This window comes from Peromyscus eremicus, chromosome 1 (assembly GCF_949786415.1).
Source record: "Peromyscus eremicus chromosome 1, PerEre_H2_v1, whole genome shotgun sequence".
In the NCBI taxonomy this organism is placed as follows: domain Eukaryota; kingdom Metazoa; phylum Chordata; class Mammalia; order Rodentia; family Cricetidae; genus Peromyscus; species Peromyscus eremicus.
In genome coordinates this window covers 118,286,541-118,299,835 of record NC_081416.1, presented here as the reverse complement: position 1 = coordinate 118,299,835, position 13,295 = coordinate 118,286,541, and the positions used below count along the sequence as shown (strand labels likewise).

At 43.0% G+C, this 13,295-nt stretch overlaps 1 long non-coding RNA gene across 1 annotated transcript; it reads right to left on the bottom strand.

Annotated features, from left to right (window-relative positions):
• Positions 1-11,458: 11,458 nt before the first annotated feature.
• LOC131902278 (uncharacterized) lies at positions 11,459-12,567 on the bottom strand. Its single transcript, XR_009377046.1, has 2 exons — positions 12,239-12,567; positions 11,459-11,928 (listed from the first exon to the last, which is right to left on the bottom strand). It is a non-coding gene; the product is annotated as an uncharacterized LOC131902278 (long non-coding RNA).
• Between the last annotated feature and the right edge of the window lie 728 nt (positions 12,568-13,295).

Genomic DNA, 13,295 nt, shown 5'->3' with positions numbered 1-13,295 from the left:
GAGGAGGGAGACCAGTAGAGGAGGAGGGAGGCCAGTGGGAGGAGGAGGGAGAAGAACATGAGCAAAGGACAAGGCTATGTGTGAATATGTATGAAGATGTCATGGCTCTGATAGTAAAGTACGTTATATGTTTTGTTTTGTTTTTGTTTTTTCGAGATAGGGGTTTCTCTGTGCAGCCCTGGCTATCCTGGAATTCACTCTGTAGACCAGGCTGGACTCAGAACTCACAAAGATTCACCTGCCTCTGCCTCCCAAGTGCTGGGATTAAAGGTGGGCTCCAAACACCCACCCCACCCCATGCCACCCACCCCAGCACCGGAGCTTTGGTTTTTCTTTAAAAATTATTTATTTATTTATTTATTTATTTATTTATTTATTTATTTATTTATTTATTTTATGTGTTTCATTTGCATGTATATGTGTGCCACCACATGAGTGCTTGGTGCCCTGGAAAGTCAGAAGAGGGCATTAGATCCCCTGGAACTGGGGGTTATAGGTGGTTGTGAACCACCATGTAGATGCTGGGACTCAAACAGTCCTCTGGAAGAGCAACCAGCGCTCTTGAACACTGAGGCATCTCTCCAGCCCTATTTATTTGGTTTTTCAAGACAGGGTTTCTCCGTGTAGCCCTGGCTGTCCTGGACACTCACTCTGTAGACGAGCGAGGCCTTGAACTTGAAGATCTACCTCCTTCTGCCTCCCCAGTGCTGGGATTAAAAGTACGTGAAACCATGCCTGGCGCTTATTTTATCTATCTATCTATCTATCTATCTATCTATCTATCTATCTATCTATCTATTTATTTATTTATCTATCATGTAGACCAGGCTGTCCTTGAACTCATAGTGGTCCACCTGCCTCTGCCTCTGGAGCTCAGAGATTAAAGGCAGTTGTCACCAAACCTGACTGTTATATGTATTTTATCACAGTTAAAACAATAAACAAGAATAGTCAAGGAGCTGGACAGATGGCTCAGTGGTTAAAAGCACTTGTTCTAGCAAAGGACCATGGTTTGGTTTCCAGCCCACACATGGTGGCTCATAATCGCCTATAGCATCAGTTCCAGGAGATCTAACACCCTCTTTTGGCCTCCTCAGGCACTGCACACACATGGTGCACAGACATACATGCAGGCAAAAATACCCATACCCGTAAAGTAAAAATAAATCTAAAAAAAAGCTGGGTATGGTGACACATGCCTTTAACTCAGCACTTGGGAAGCAGAGGCAGGTGGACCTCTATGAATTCAAGGCCAGCCTGGGTTATCTAGTAAGTTCCAGGGCAGCCAAGACTACAAAGTGAGACCTAGTCTAAAAATAATAATCATAATAATATATAAATAAATAAATAAGTTAGAGCCCAGTCCAGTGGTGCACTCTTGTAATCCTAGGGTTTAAGAAGCTGTGGCAAGAAGAGAGCAAGTGTGAAGACTGAAACTTTTAGGCCCGTACCCACCTGCCCAACGAAAGGAGGAGGAGAGGGAGACAGAAGCCTGAGTTCCAGCCACAGAACCCACGTTAGGAGAGAGCTGACTTCCTGAAGTTGGCCTCTGACCCCCACACTGCACAAGCACTCTGTGCACACATCCATCCATCCAAAAACATATATAAATGTAAAAACCATCCATCCCATCGACGCACCCTCTGGGGTCTCTTCTCCTGTTCTGCATCTCCCCCTTTCCCAGACTTTCTCCCGTCCTGATTTTGGGGTCTCTTGCCACTGTCTCGCAATCTGTTCTTTGCCCAGTTACTTAGTTCCTCGTGTGTGTACCAGCTCTTTTCAACCATGTCCTTGGCACCCTCCCCTTCTCAGCCCAACTGGCTGATCGAGTTATTTTCCTAAACAAAACCTGTTCTCACCCTGCTAAACGCGCACGGCAAACTTGCCATCTGGTGTCGATGTGGCTCTCCCGAGAAACTGATGAGTAGGCAGCCACAGCTGAGACTCAGATCGCCTCTCCGCCAGCTGCCAGCCTGAGTAGACCCACAGCCTCAGGGGTGGGGGCCCGGTCAGGGGAAAGGCTCTCGGTCAGCCTCTGGGCAGCCTGCCTGCAGCCCCTGACACAGTCCCAACTTTCTATCACGGGCCAGACCTCAGAAGGCCGGGGATGAAGAAGGGAACTGAGAGACATGAGGCAAAGCCATCGTTAAGTCCAGGTGAGGAGGGACTCAGTCTGAACAAAAAGATGCTAAGTCCCTGGGACCAGACAGAGCCAGGTGGGAGTGGGCTGGTGATGGAAGGCTAGACGGCAGGAGAGTTCCGGTGTCTTCTTGGTGGAAATCCTGAGCTTTTGAGGCAGGGTGCCTCCGGAGCAGTTTGGGGGGAGGGCGGGAAGTTAAAAGGAAGGACCAAAGGCTATACAAGAACACAAGCCAAGCCTGGAGGGGAAACAGATACCTTGCGGGGATCCATCTTCAAAGCAGAGGGAAGAGAGGGGAGATGAGAGGTGTTCCCAGTGAAAATTGCCACTTGAGAAGCGTTCACCGGGCCAGGCAGCGGCGGTGACAAGAGCTGACAAGTACACCAGCCTGAGACACGCCAGACAGTGTTCCAGGACTGCTGGCCAAGAAATGCACCCACGCCGGGCTCCCCTGTGACTTTAAACCTCTACCAGAACATTGACAAGAGAAGGAGGGCAGTATGGGCTGACGACATGGGTCTGCCGACAAGGGTCTGCCCACCCATCCCAGCATGCGAGAGGGCGAGGCAAGAAGATACACAGTAGGCCAGCCTTGGTTACTTAGTGAGCGCCTATGTCAAAACGAGAACCCCTACATGGACAAAAAGGCTGGGCATGGTAGCACACACCTGTAATCCCAGCATTGGGGAGGTAGAGGCAGGAGGATGAGGATTCAAGGTCATCTTTCATTACATAGCAAGTTTGAAGCCAGCCTGAGTTATGTGAGACCCTGTCACAAATAATAAAAGAGCAAAGTCGAGCCGGGCAGTGGTGGTGGAGCACATCTGTAATCCCAGCACTCCGGAGGCAGAGCCAGGCAGATTTCTGTGAGTTCGAGGCCAGCCTGGGCTATAGAGCAACATCCAGGACAGGTTCCAAAGCTACACAGGGAAAGCCTGTCTAAAAAAAAAAAAAAAAAAAAAAAAAAAAAAAAAAAAAAAAAAAAAAAAAAAAATGCAAAGGAGAATTCACAATTAACACATTAACACTAATTGTATTAATATATTAGTGTGTGTGTGTGTGTGTGTGTGGTGATTTTAAATGTGATTTTATTTGTATGTTAATAAAGTTGCCTGGGGGTCAGAGCTAATAGCAAGCCATAGCAGAAGCTGGGCATTGGTGGCGCACGCCTTTAATCCCAGCTCTTGGGAGGCAGAGCTAGGCAGATCTCTGTGTGTTTAAGGATACAGCCAGCATGGAGACACATGCCTTTAATCTCAATACCAACCATAGAAGACCTGGAGGTCTGTATAAATGGGCAGTGACAAGGAGGTCTGTGGTTGAGTTTACAACCAATGAGAAGGCAGAACAGAAAGTCTATATAAAGAAAGATACACAGGAAGTAGGTCTCTTGCTGAGGAGGACAGCAGCGGTAGTGAAGGGTAAGGTTTTTAGCTCTTAGCTATTACTCTGACCTCTTGGGCTTTCATCTCTGCATTGGTTCTGTGTTTCTTATTTAACAAGATGGTTACATCTACGTGTGTGTGTGAGAGAGAGGAGAGAGAGAGGGTCTCACTATATAACCATAGATGACCTGGAACTCACTATTGTAGACCAGGTTGGCCTAGAACTCACAAAGATCCACCTGCCTCTGCCTCCCAAGTGCTGAGATCAAAGTTGTATTTATTTTTATTTTCTGTATATGAATGTTTTGCCTGCATATATGTCTGTGTACCATGTGCACTCAGTGCCCAGTGAGGCCAGAAGAGGGCATGGGATGCCCTGGAGCTAGAGTTAGGGATGGTTGTGAGCTGCTGCTCTGTGATGCCCAGGAATCAAACCTGTGTCCTCTGCAAGAGCAGTGATCTTTGAATACAGAGCCATCTCTCCAGCCCTATTTCATTTTTTTTTTTTTTTTTTTTTTTTGGTTTTTCAAGACAGGGTTTCTCTGTGTAGCTTTGCGCCTCTCCTGGAACTCACTTGGTAGCCCAGGCTGGCCTCGAACTCACAGAGATCCGCCTGGCTCTGCCTCCCGAGTGCTGGGATTAGAGGCGTGAGCCACCACTGCCCGGCACTATTTCATTTTTAAAAAGATTATTATTATTATTATTATTTTAAACTATATGTAGTGTGTATGTGCAGGCAGGTACTCTCACAGGCCAGAGGCATAGATAAGATCTCTGGGAACTGGAGTCATAGGCAGTTGTGAGTTACCTAATGTGGTGTGAGGAATTGAACTCAGGTTCCTCTGCAGGAGCCGTACATGCTCTTAACAGCTGAGCCATGTCTTCAATCATATATATATATATATATATATATATATATATATATATATATATATATATATATATATATATATTTTGTATTAAGTCTCCAAAATCAAAATTGAATATATACTTTTAGCACACCTCAGTTTGGAGGAGCCATGTGTCAAGTGTTTAATAACCACAGGTTACCCTATTGGATAATGAAGTCTGAACCCTACAGAGATACTAACTCATTTCTCCCTCAGAGCCATGCTTCTGTTACTCAAATTTATAATAAGAACATTACAATATAAAAGTTTGGGGCAGCCAGTCATGGTGGCGCATGCCTTTTATCCCAGCACTCAGGAGAGACAGAGGCAGGAGGATCTCTGTGAGTTTGAGGCCAGCATGGTCTACAAAGTGAGTTCCAGAACAGCTAGGCCTGTTACACAGGGAAACCCTGTCTCAAAACCCATCACAACCCCCAAACGTTTGGGGCTATAGAGACGGCCCAGTGGTTAAGTACACTGCTTTCCCAGAAGACTCAGGTTTGATTCCCAGAACCCATATGATGGCTCACAACCATCTCTAACTCCAGTTCTAAAGGTTCCCATGCCCTCTTTCAACCTCCGCACCAGGAATGCACATGGTGTAGAGACATACATGCAAGCAAAACACTCATTCACATAAAATACCATAATAAAAACTGCAAAAACAGGGGATTTAGCTCAGTGGTAGAGCACTTGCCTAGCAAGCACAAGGCCCTGGGTTTGGTCCTCATCTCTGGAAAAAAAAAAAAAAAAAGACAAAATAACACAAAAGACCAAAAAAAAAAAAACTAAACTAAAAAAACAAAAGCACAAAGAAGGCTTAAATGTCACCAAGTTAACATCTGAACTGTGAGCTTAGCTCCTGAGTCTGGTGACCTAATGTGCTGTTATCATTCCAAATCTCAACTCTCTGGGACTTAGAAACTAAGTAAGAAGGTTGCAGGTCATTGGTGTATGCTTCCACAGCTCTGGGAAAGTCTCAAAAGTACTAACCTTGCTTTTTGGCTTCTGTAGTTCCACTTCTGGCTAGCTGTCCTTGTTAACTGAAGACCAGAGGAGAAGCATCTTGGGCTTCCAGGGATCTGGATGGAATTTATTTTTCCCCAAGAATCCAGGGTATAGTCAATAACCTTTAATTCTCCATTGAGTTGGCCATGGCAGTGAGCCACGTCTTCCTAAGTCTTACAAGTTTTCATTGTATACAAGTTCAATCCCTGAACTTGGCCACTTAGAACTGTGACACAGCTGGACATGGTGGTCTCCACCCATAATCCCAGCACTTGAGAGGCTGGGGCAGGAGGATCACTTTGAGTTCAAGGCCAGCCTGGGCTACATAGTGTACATAGTGAGCTCATTGCCAGCTCGAATGACTGAGGAAGTTTGTCAAAAAAAAAGTGTGTGTGGGGTGTCGTAGGGGGTTGGGATGGGGGACTGGGAACAGGGCTGGGATATGTAGCTCAATGGTAGCACACCTGCCTACACGACGCTGTGAGTCACATTCTCAGCACCACGGGGAAATAAAAATAACACATCCCTGATATTTATACGTGTTCACAGTTTTATTTTTCTCCAATACTTGACAACCTTATCTGCGCTGAGCATGTGGTTTCACTCTTGCTGATAAGCTTCGATTCCGAGGAAATGTTTCCAAGTACGCAGGAAGTATGGATGCCGCTCTGTAACAGGGCCCAGACCTTAGCAAGCCCCGAGACCTTAGCACAGCTGACTCCAAGGTGCAAGTACCATTCAGGCCATCAAACTCAGCACGTGGACAGTACCACCTGCCAACATTAAAATAAAGGCCTAGCCCTGCAAAGTCCACAGCTCTGGGAAATCTCAAAAGTACTCACCTTGCTTTTTGGCTTCTGTGGTTCCACTTCTGGCTAGCTGTCCTTGTTAACTGAAGTATGTCAACCCAGGACCTGGTTTTTGCGCTTACGCTCACCCTGAGAAAAGCTCGGGGCTATACTGGGATCCCAAACACCCAGTGTAGTCACTGGCAGGCTAATAAAAAGCTTTCTATTGGCTTAACCCATGTCCGAGCAGTCTTCTCTGGTGAGCGTCCCACAACACCTGTTTTTCCGTCCCTCCCTACAGTCTCTGCTCTCTGGAAAAGTGTACAGAACCACGTGAGTCTCCCCACCCCAGCCCTGTGGAAATGTTTGTGTGGAGTTTACACCTTGCCAGCTCTATGACCTTGAAGTCTATCTCATGCCTGGGAGGTTTATTTTTACTGTTAGAATTTTTTAAGTATATAGATATATATTGTGTGTGTGTGTGAGAGAGAGAGGGTGTCTGGTGTAGTTAGAGACACACAAGTCACACGGTGCTGAGTGTGGAGGTCAGAAAACAAGGTTCAACAGTTGAGTCTCTCCCTTCCATCATGTGGGGCCTGGGGATGGAACTCAGGTCAACAGTTAACAGGTAAAGCCTGTGACTCTGTCTGTTTGAGTCAACTTTACATTTCATTTTATTATTTATTTTGACTTTTTGAGACAGGGTTTCTCTGTGTAGCCCTGGCTATCCTGGAACTCACTCTGTAGACCAGGCTGGTCTTGAACTCAGAGAGCCACCACACCCAGCTTTGAGTCCTCTTATTGGCCTCTGCTTAACAGTTTTGCTCTGGCAAGGACCTGACTGGAATAGTTTCAGGAACTGCTTTTGTTTGTTTGTTTGTTTGTTTGTTGTAGTTTTTGAGACAAGGTTTCAAACTGTAATTCAAGCTAATCCAGAAATCACTGTGTTGCTCAGTCTGACCTTGAATTCATGACTACTCTCTTGTCTCAGCCTCTCAAGTACTGGAATTGCAGCTGTGCATTACCAGGCCCAGCTTTATTTTGTTAGTTAATTAACTAATTCATTACAAGTTAATCTTGAGATAGGGTCTTGCTATAGAGCCCAGGCTGGCCTGGAACTGTATGTAGTCAAGACAGAGGCAGGCGGATCTCTGAGGTCGGGGCCAGCCTGGTCTATAGAGCGAGTTCTAGGACAGCCAGGGCTATACAGAGAAACCAGGCCTCAAACAAACAAACAAAACAAAAACCCCCAAACAAACAAAGAAGAGAAGTGCCCAGGCTAGTGAATGGCTCGGCCAGTAAAGGTGCTGCCTCCCAAACCTGGCAACCTGAGTTTGACTCTTGGGACACTTGTAAAGTTGAAGGGAGAAGCCAGCCCTACAATTGTCCCCTGACCTCCACATGCACACCGTGGCACGTGTGCCCACCCATCCACGTGAATGAACAAATGAACGAATGAATGGATATTTTAAAGAAGAGAAAGACCGGCTGGAGAAGGAAGCTTTGGAAACACCAAAAATGAAGAGATTAAGTCAACAATCTGCAAAATTCCGTGCTTGTCCTGGCTTCTAGAAGTGTGTAACAGGTCAGTATGGTGCCGGCCTTTAATCCTAGAGAGGCAGAGGATGAATGGGTACTCTTTGTGTCAGAGGCCAGTCCAGTTTACATAGTGAGTTTCAGGCCAGCAAGGGCTTTGGTAAAGGTATCCTTAGAGCTCATTCTCTCTAAAGCCCACCATTCTAAAAGGGGACCTTCCTGTGTTGTACAAGCTACTTCTAGAAACATCCGCGTGTGTTTCAGCACCTGTTCACACTGGTTCTGAAACTACAGACGGACTTAACTTTTGTGCACACTCACAGCAATTCTGTAATAGGATTGCTTTGTGGAAAGACACACAAAATGCTGGTGATTGGAGCTCAGATCTAAATAGGAGTTTTCATTTTGTTTTGTCTTTTTGAGAAAAAAGAAAGCACAGAACAGTGTTGAAGACTCATTAGAATGGCCCCCTCGGGCACTGAAACGTTAGCCGCACTGGAGGACAGGTAGTGGGGCTCTGAGTGTTTTCCTCATCATCTTCCCACTTGGCTGAATTTCCCACCTCTTTTTGTCAGAGAATAAACGACTGTCACAGAATACTGCTGGGAGGCCAACGGAAAGGGACCTCGGATTCTGTACACAAAGAGAAGATGAAAGAAAAGGAGAGCCTGCCAGGAGCTGCGGGGAGGGCGGTGTTTGCGGAAGCCAAGCGGAAGGGAGATCCGTCAGGCAGTGGGATCTTGGCTTCTATACCACTGAAGTTTATGCCTGAGCTTCGCCAGGAGGAATGAGCACTAGCTCATCCATCACTGATGAAGCCTCGTCAGCAAGTGCCTGGCCGCTGGACGTCCAGCGTGGGACCCGTGGCCTTAGAGGATTGCAGCCCTGGCTACGGACAGATGGGGTGCTCAGCAAAGATGTGCTGCATTCTTTCATGTTGCATTTGTGAGGCTGTGTTACTGTGCCTGTCTAAACAACTGAGAGTCTAATAAGGAGCTGAACAGCCAATAGCAAGGCAGGAGAAAGGTTAGGTGGGGCTGGCAGGCAGAGAGAATAAATAGGAGAAATCTGCGAGGAGAAGAAAGCAAGAGAACAAGGGGAGGAGGCCGCTAGGGGCCAGCCACTCAGCCACCCAGCCAGCCAGGGAGGAAGAGTGAAGGTAAGACATACAGAAGTAAGCAAAGGAAAAAGCCCAGAGCAAAAGGTAGATAGGATAATTTAAAGTTAAGAAAAGCTGGCTAGAAACAAGCCAAGCTAAGGCCAGGCATTCAGAAGTAACAATAAGATTCGATGTGTGTTTATTTGGGAGCTGGGTGGCAGCCCCCCCCCATAAAAAAGTAAAGAATCAAAGAGCAAAGAGCAAAACAACAACACCTGCCATTTTATTTGTAGTGGATGCTTACACTTTGACCTTTTACTATGGCGTATTGGGAGGAGAAAGAAATGTGAAAAATTTACAAATTGACACACAACTTGTCTTCACGAGTAAACATTTTAATAACTAGTGTATGCTAACAGATTTTATCTTCCAATCATTTGGCTTTTACCTCATGGAAGTTTTACTCACCAAATGGAATGAGGGTGTGTTGCTGATAACATCTCACATTGAACTAGACTTCAATCTGTCAAAGGTTTTTAAAATACTTTATTTATTTACCAAAACAATATTAGAAGAGGCTTTCAAATCATAGCTTGTACTTGTAAAACTGAAGATGAGATAATAAATTATTGACAATATCCTTTTGTTTCTATGTAAAAATGTCATTTTGTTGAAATATTAATAATCTTACTTCCAGTGAAATGTAATGAAAGTTTAATTATCTTCATATACAGAAGCTAACCATATTGACTATTGCACTATAATAAGCAACAAGACAGTGCACTTATCACTTAGTATACTTTATTAACAATCAAACATGGACTCCCAGGTTATTTGAAGCATAACCTAGAAGTATTATTTTTAGAGGGATACAATCCAATCTGAAATATTTTAATGATGCCTTTATATACTATTTAATAAGTTTTAGTGATAGAATTAGAAATGATTTTCTTTTTCTGATCTTTATTTTTCCAGGCAATGTGTGTTTAAAATCTCCACTTTAAGTCTGAAGAGTAAGAAACATTCTCATGTTCACACGATTGTCTGACACTCTTTTGAAAATAATGAAGTGCTTCTATGAGGCTATAAAATTATAAATGAAATTATTATTTCACATTTACCTAAACAAATGTATTTGATATATAGAAGCAAATATAGCAAGTGGGTTTATATCATTAAGTAGTTTTTTATCATTAAATTTATACTTTTGCCTGTATATCTTTGGCTAATGATGGCAAATTTTTTTTTAAAGGTATTTCTTTCTTTTCTTTTTTTTTTTTCTCGAGACAGGGTTTCTCTGTGTAGCTTTGCGCCTTTCCTGGAACTCGCTTTGTAGACCAGGCTGGCCTCGAACTCACAGAGATCCGCCTGGCTCTGCCTCCTGAGTGCTGGGATTAAAGGCGTGCGCCACCACTGCCCGGCTTATGATGGCAAATTTTGATGTTATACTATAAGAAAAGTGATAATGTCGAAAACTTGCATAATAAATAGCAAATAAAGAAGAAACAGAGGCTGGAGAGAGAAATTTGCTGTTTTTTCCAGAGGACTCAATTTGATTTCCAGCACCCACATGGCAGCTCACACCTTCTCTAACAGTAGTTCCAGGGGATTCAATGCCTTAGTTTGGTCTTGGTGGGCACTGCATACACATGGTGCACAGACATCCATGCAGCCAAAACACCATAAACATAAAAATCAACGATAATAATGCCATTTTAAAAAGGAATGCATGAATTCTTCCAGAATTTTAGTTTCCTAAATTTTTAAATGAAAATATTGTTAAATGAATATTCTAAAATGATACAATGGTTTTGATTTCCCTCATTAAGTATAAGACTTCTACTTATAAAGATCATATTACATGTTTTCTTATGTCTTCTAAATTTTTTTTTAAAGATTTATTTATTTATTACGCATACAGTATTCTGCCTGCATGTGTCCCTGCAGGCCAGAAGAGGGCACCAGATATCATTACAAGTGGTTGTGAGCCACCATGTGGTTGCTGGGAATTGAACTCAGGACCTTTGGAAGAGCAGTCAATGCTCTTAACCACTGAGCCATCTCTCCAGCCCCGTCTTCTAGATTTTATTCTGTATATAAATATATATTATGATTTAGATTAGGATTCTATGATAAAATATATGTTTGTTTCTATTTTAATTTTCTAAGAACTAATTCTTAGAATTCCTAGAAAACTGGTTTGGTATCTAAAGATTATGTGATTTGGTAAGTTTAAATATGCTTTTTATTTCCCCCCTTGTTAATTTAAATTAGTCAGACTATTTATCCCAATGTAATCATCAGTTAATGCATATTGTAATCCTATAATGCTTATTGTAATTTTGAACTGAAGGCTACAGACATTCTTTTTTTTTATTGATAATAAATTCTTTTTCATACATTTTGTTCTGATTATGGGATCTTCCAAGATCTTCACCACCTCCCTCCCATCAGAGTCCATACCTTTTCTGTCTTTTGTTAGAAAACAAACAGGCATCCAAAAAATAGTAACGAAATAAAATAAGATAAAGCCAAAAAAAAAAAAACCAATTAGGATAAATAAACAAACAAAAGGAAAAAAGCCAAATAAAAAGCATGAGGAAAAATATAGACAAGGAGACAAACACATTTATACCCAAAGGAATCCCATAAAAACAGAAAAACTGAAGCCATTTGAACATATGCAAAGGATCTGTAAGGTTAAAAAAAAAAAAGAGCTATGACAAAACTTTATGAGACAAAGAACCTCCAAAGATGCCACTGAGGACATTTGCTGTTGGCCATCTTCTTCTGGGCATGGGGCCTGTGCTTAAGAGTGGTTTGTATCCCCAGTGAGACTGTTGGAGAGAACTAAGTTTTCATTTGTGAGTGGTTATCAATTGGAGACAGCTTCTGAGTTAGGGACGGGGACATATGTCCACTTACCCTCTCAGCATTAGGACATCTTTCCTGTGCCTGTGAAGTCCCTGTGCATGGTGCCACAGTCTCTGTGAATTCACCTGTGTGACTGTCCTCTTGTGTTTAGAGAGTCTTGTTTCTTTGGTGTCCTCTTTGCCCAAATCACTTGTCAGCTATCATTTTCCTGAAATTTTTTAAGAGTTTTGAAATTAAACTTCTCTCAAAAATCCCAAATGCAAAAAAAAAAAAAAAAAAAAAAAAATCCCAAATGCCTGCTGAGTGTGGTAGCCAGCATCTTTAACCCCAGATTTGGGGAGACTTAAAAAAACAAGGATTGTAAGTTGTGGGTCAGTGTGTGCTGCATAGTGATTTTGAGGTTAGCCTGAGTTGGGCCCTGACTAAAAATAAAAATTCAATACAGTTAAGTATAGCTAGGGATTTTTATCCCATCAAAGTAAAGATTATAGATTATATACTAACATTAAACTATATACCTCACAAAAGTGCGCTTCACCCTTTGAAAGCTTCAGTTAAAAGCATTCTTGTAGGCCCCGTCACATAGCAATGTGCAGTGAAGACCAGAGCTTTCCTTTATGATACTGGGAAAGATACAATGTGTTAATTTATGCTCAAACTTGATATGATCAATTTAAAGTAAAATACAGTAATATTTCTACCAGTTGTCTGCTAATAAAGGCCTTGAAATTATTATAAGCTTAAAAATATTTCATAAAGTTAATTCATTATAGTTAATGCTTATTTCACTGAAAATGTTTTAACCAGAAAACAGATGACTCATGTCTGACTCTAGTTAGCAGGGTGATGCAAGTCTCATAAAAGTGAGTTTGGAAGTATTTATTATTTATATTTTATTCTTCTCTCATATATTAGATCCTGACTGCAGTTTCCTCTCCCTTCTCTCCTCCTAGTCTCATCACCCCTCCCCCAAATCCACTCCTCCATTTCCCTTCAGAAAAGGGAGACCTCCCAGGGACATCAACCAAACATGGCATATCATTTAATAATACTATGCAACCCTCCCCGGCATCCCGCCTCATTAAGATTGGACAAGGCAACCCAGTAGGAGGAATGCTGTAGTCGGAAGATTTCCTGTGTCCCGGCCTGCTGGAGGTTAGGACAAATCTCTCCCACTCACGTCCCCCAAGTAAACACAGAGGCTTATATTAATTATAACTGGATGGCCATGGCTCAAGCCTTTTGCTAGCTAGCTCTTATATCTTAAATTATCCCATAACTATTAATCTATGTATCACCACATTTTCCATGGCTTTACCTGCATCCCATTACATGTTGCTCCTGGGGCGGCTCGCTGGAGCCTCCCTCTGCCTTCTTTCTGTCTCTCTCTTTGACTTTCCCGCCTGCCTCTATCCTGCCTTGCCATAGGTCAAGTGGCTTTATCAACCAATCAGAGCAACACATATTTGAAGCATACAGAAAGACATTGCCCCATCAGAACAAGGTCCTAAAAGCTGGCAAAAGAGTCAGAGACAGCCTCCATTCTCGTTGTTAAGAGTCTCACAAGAGGACCAA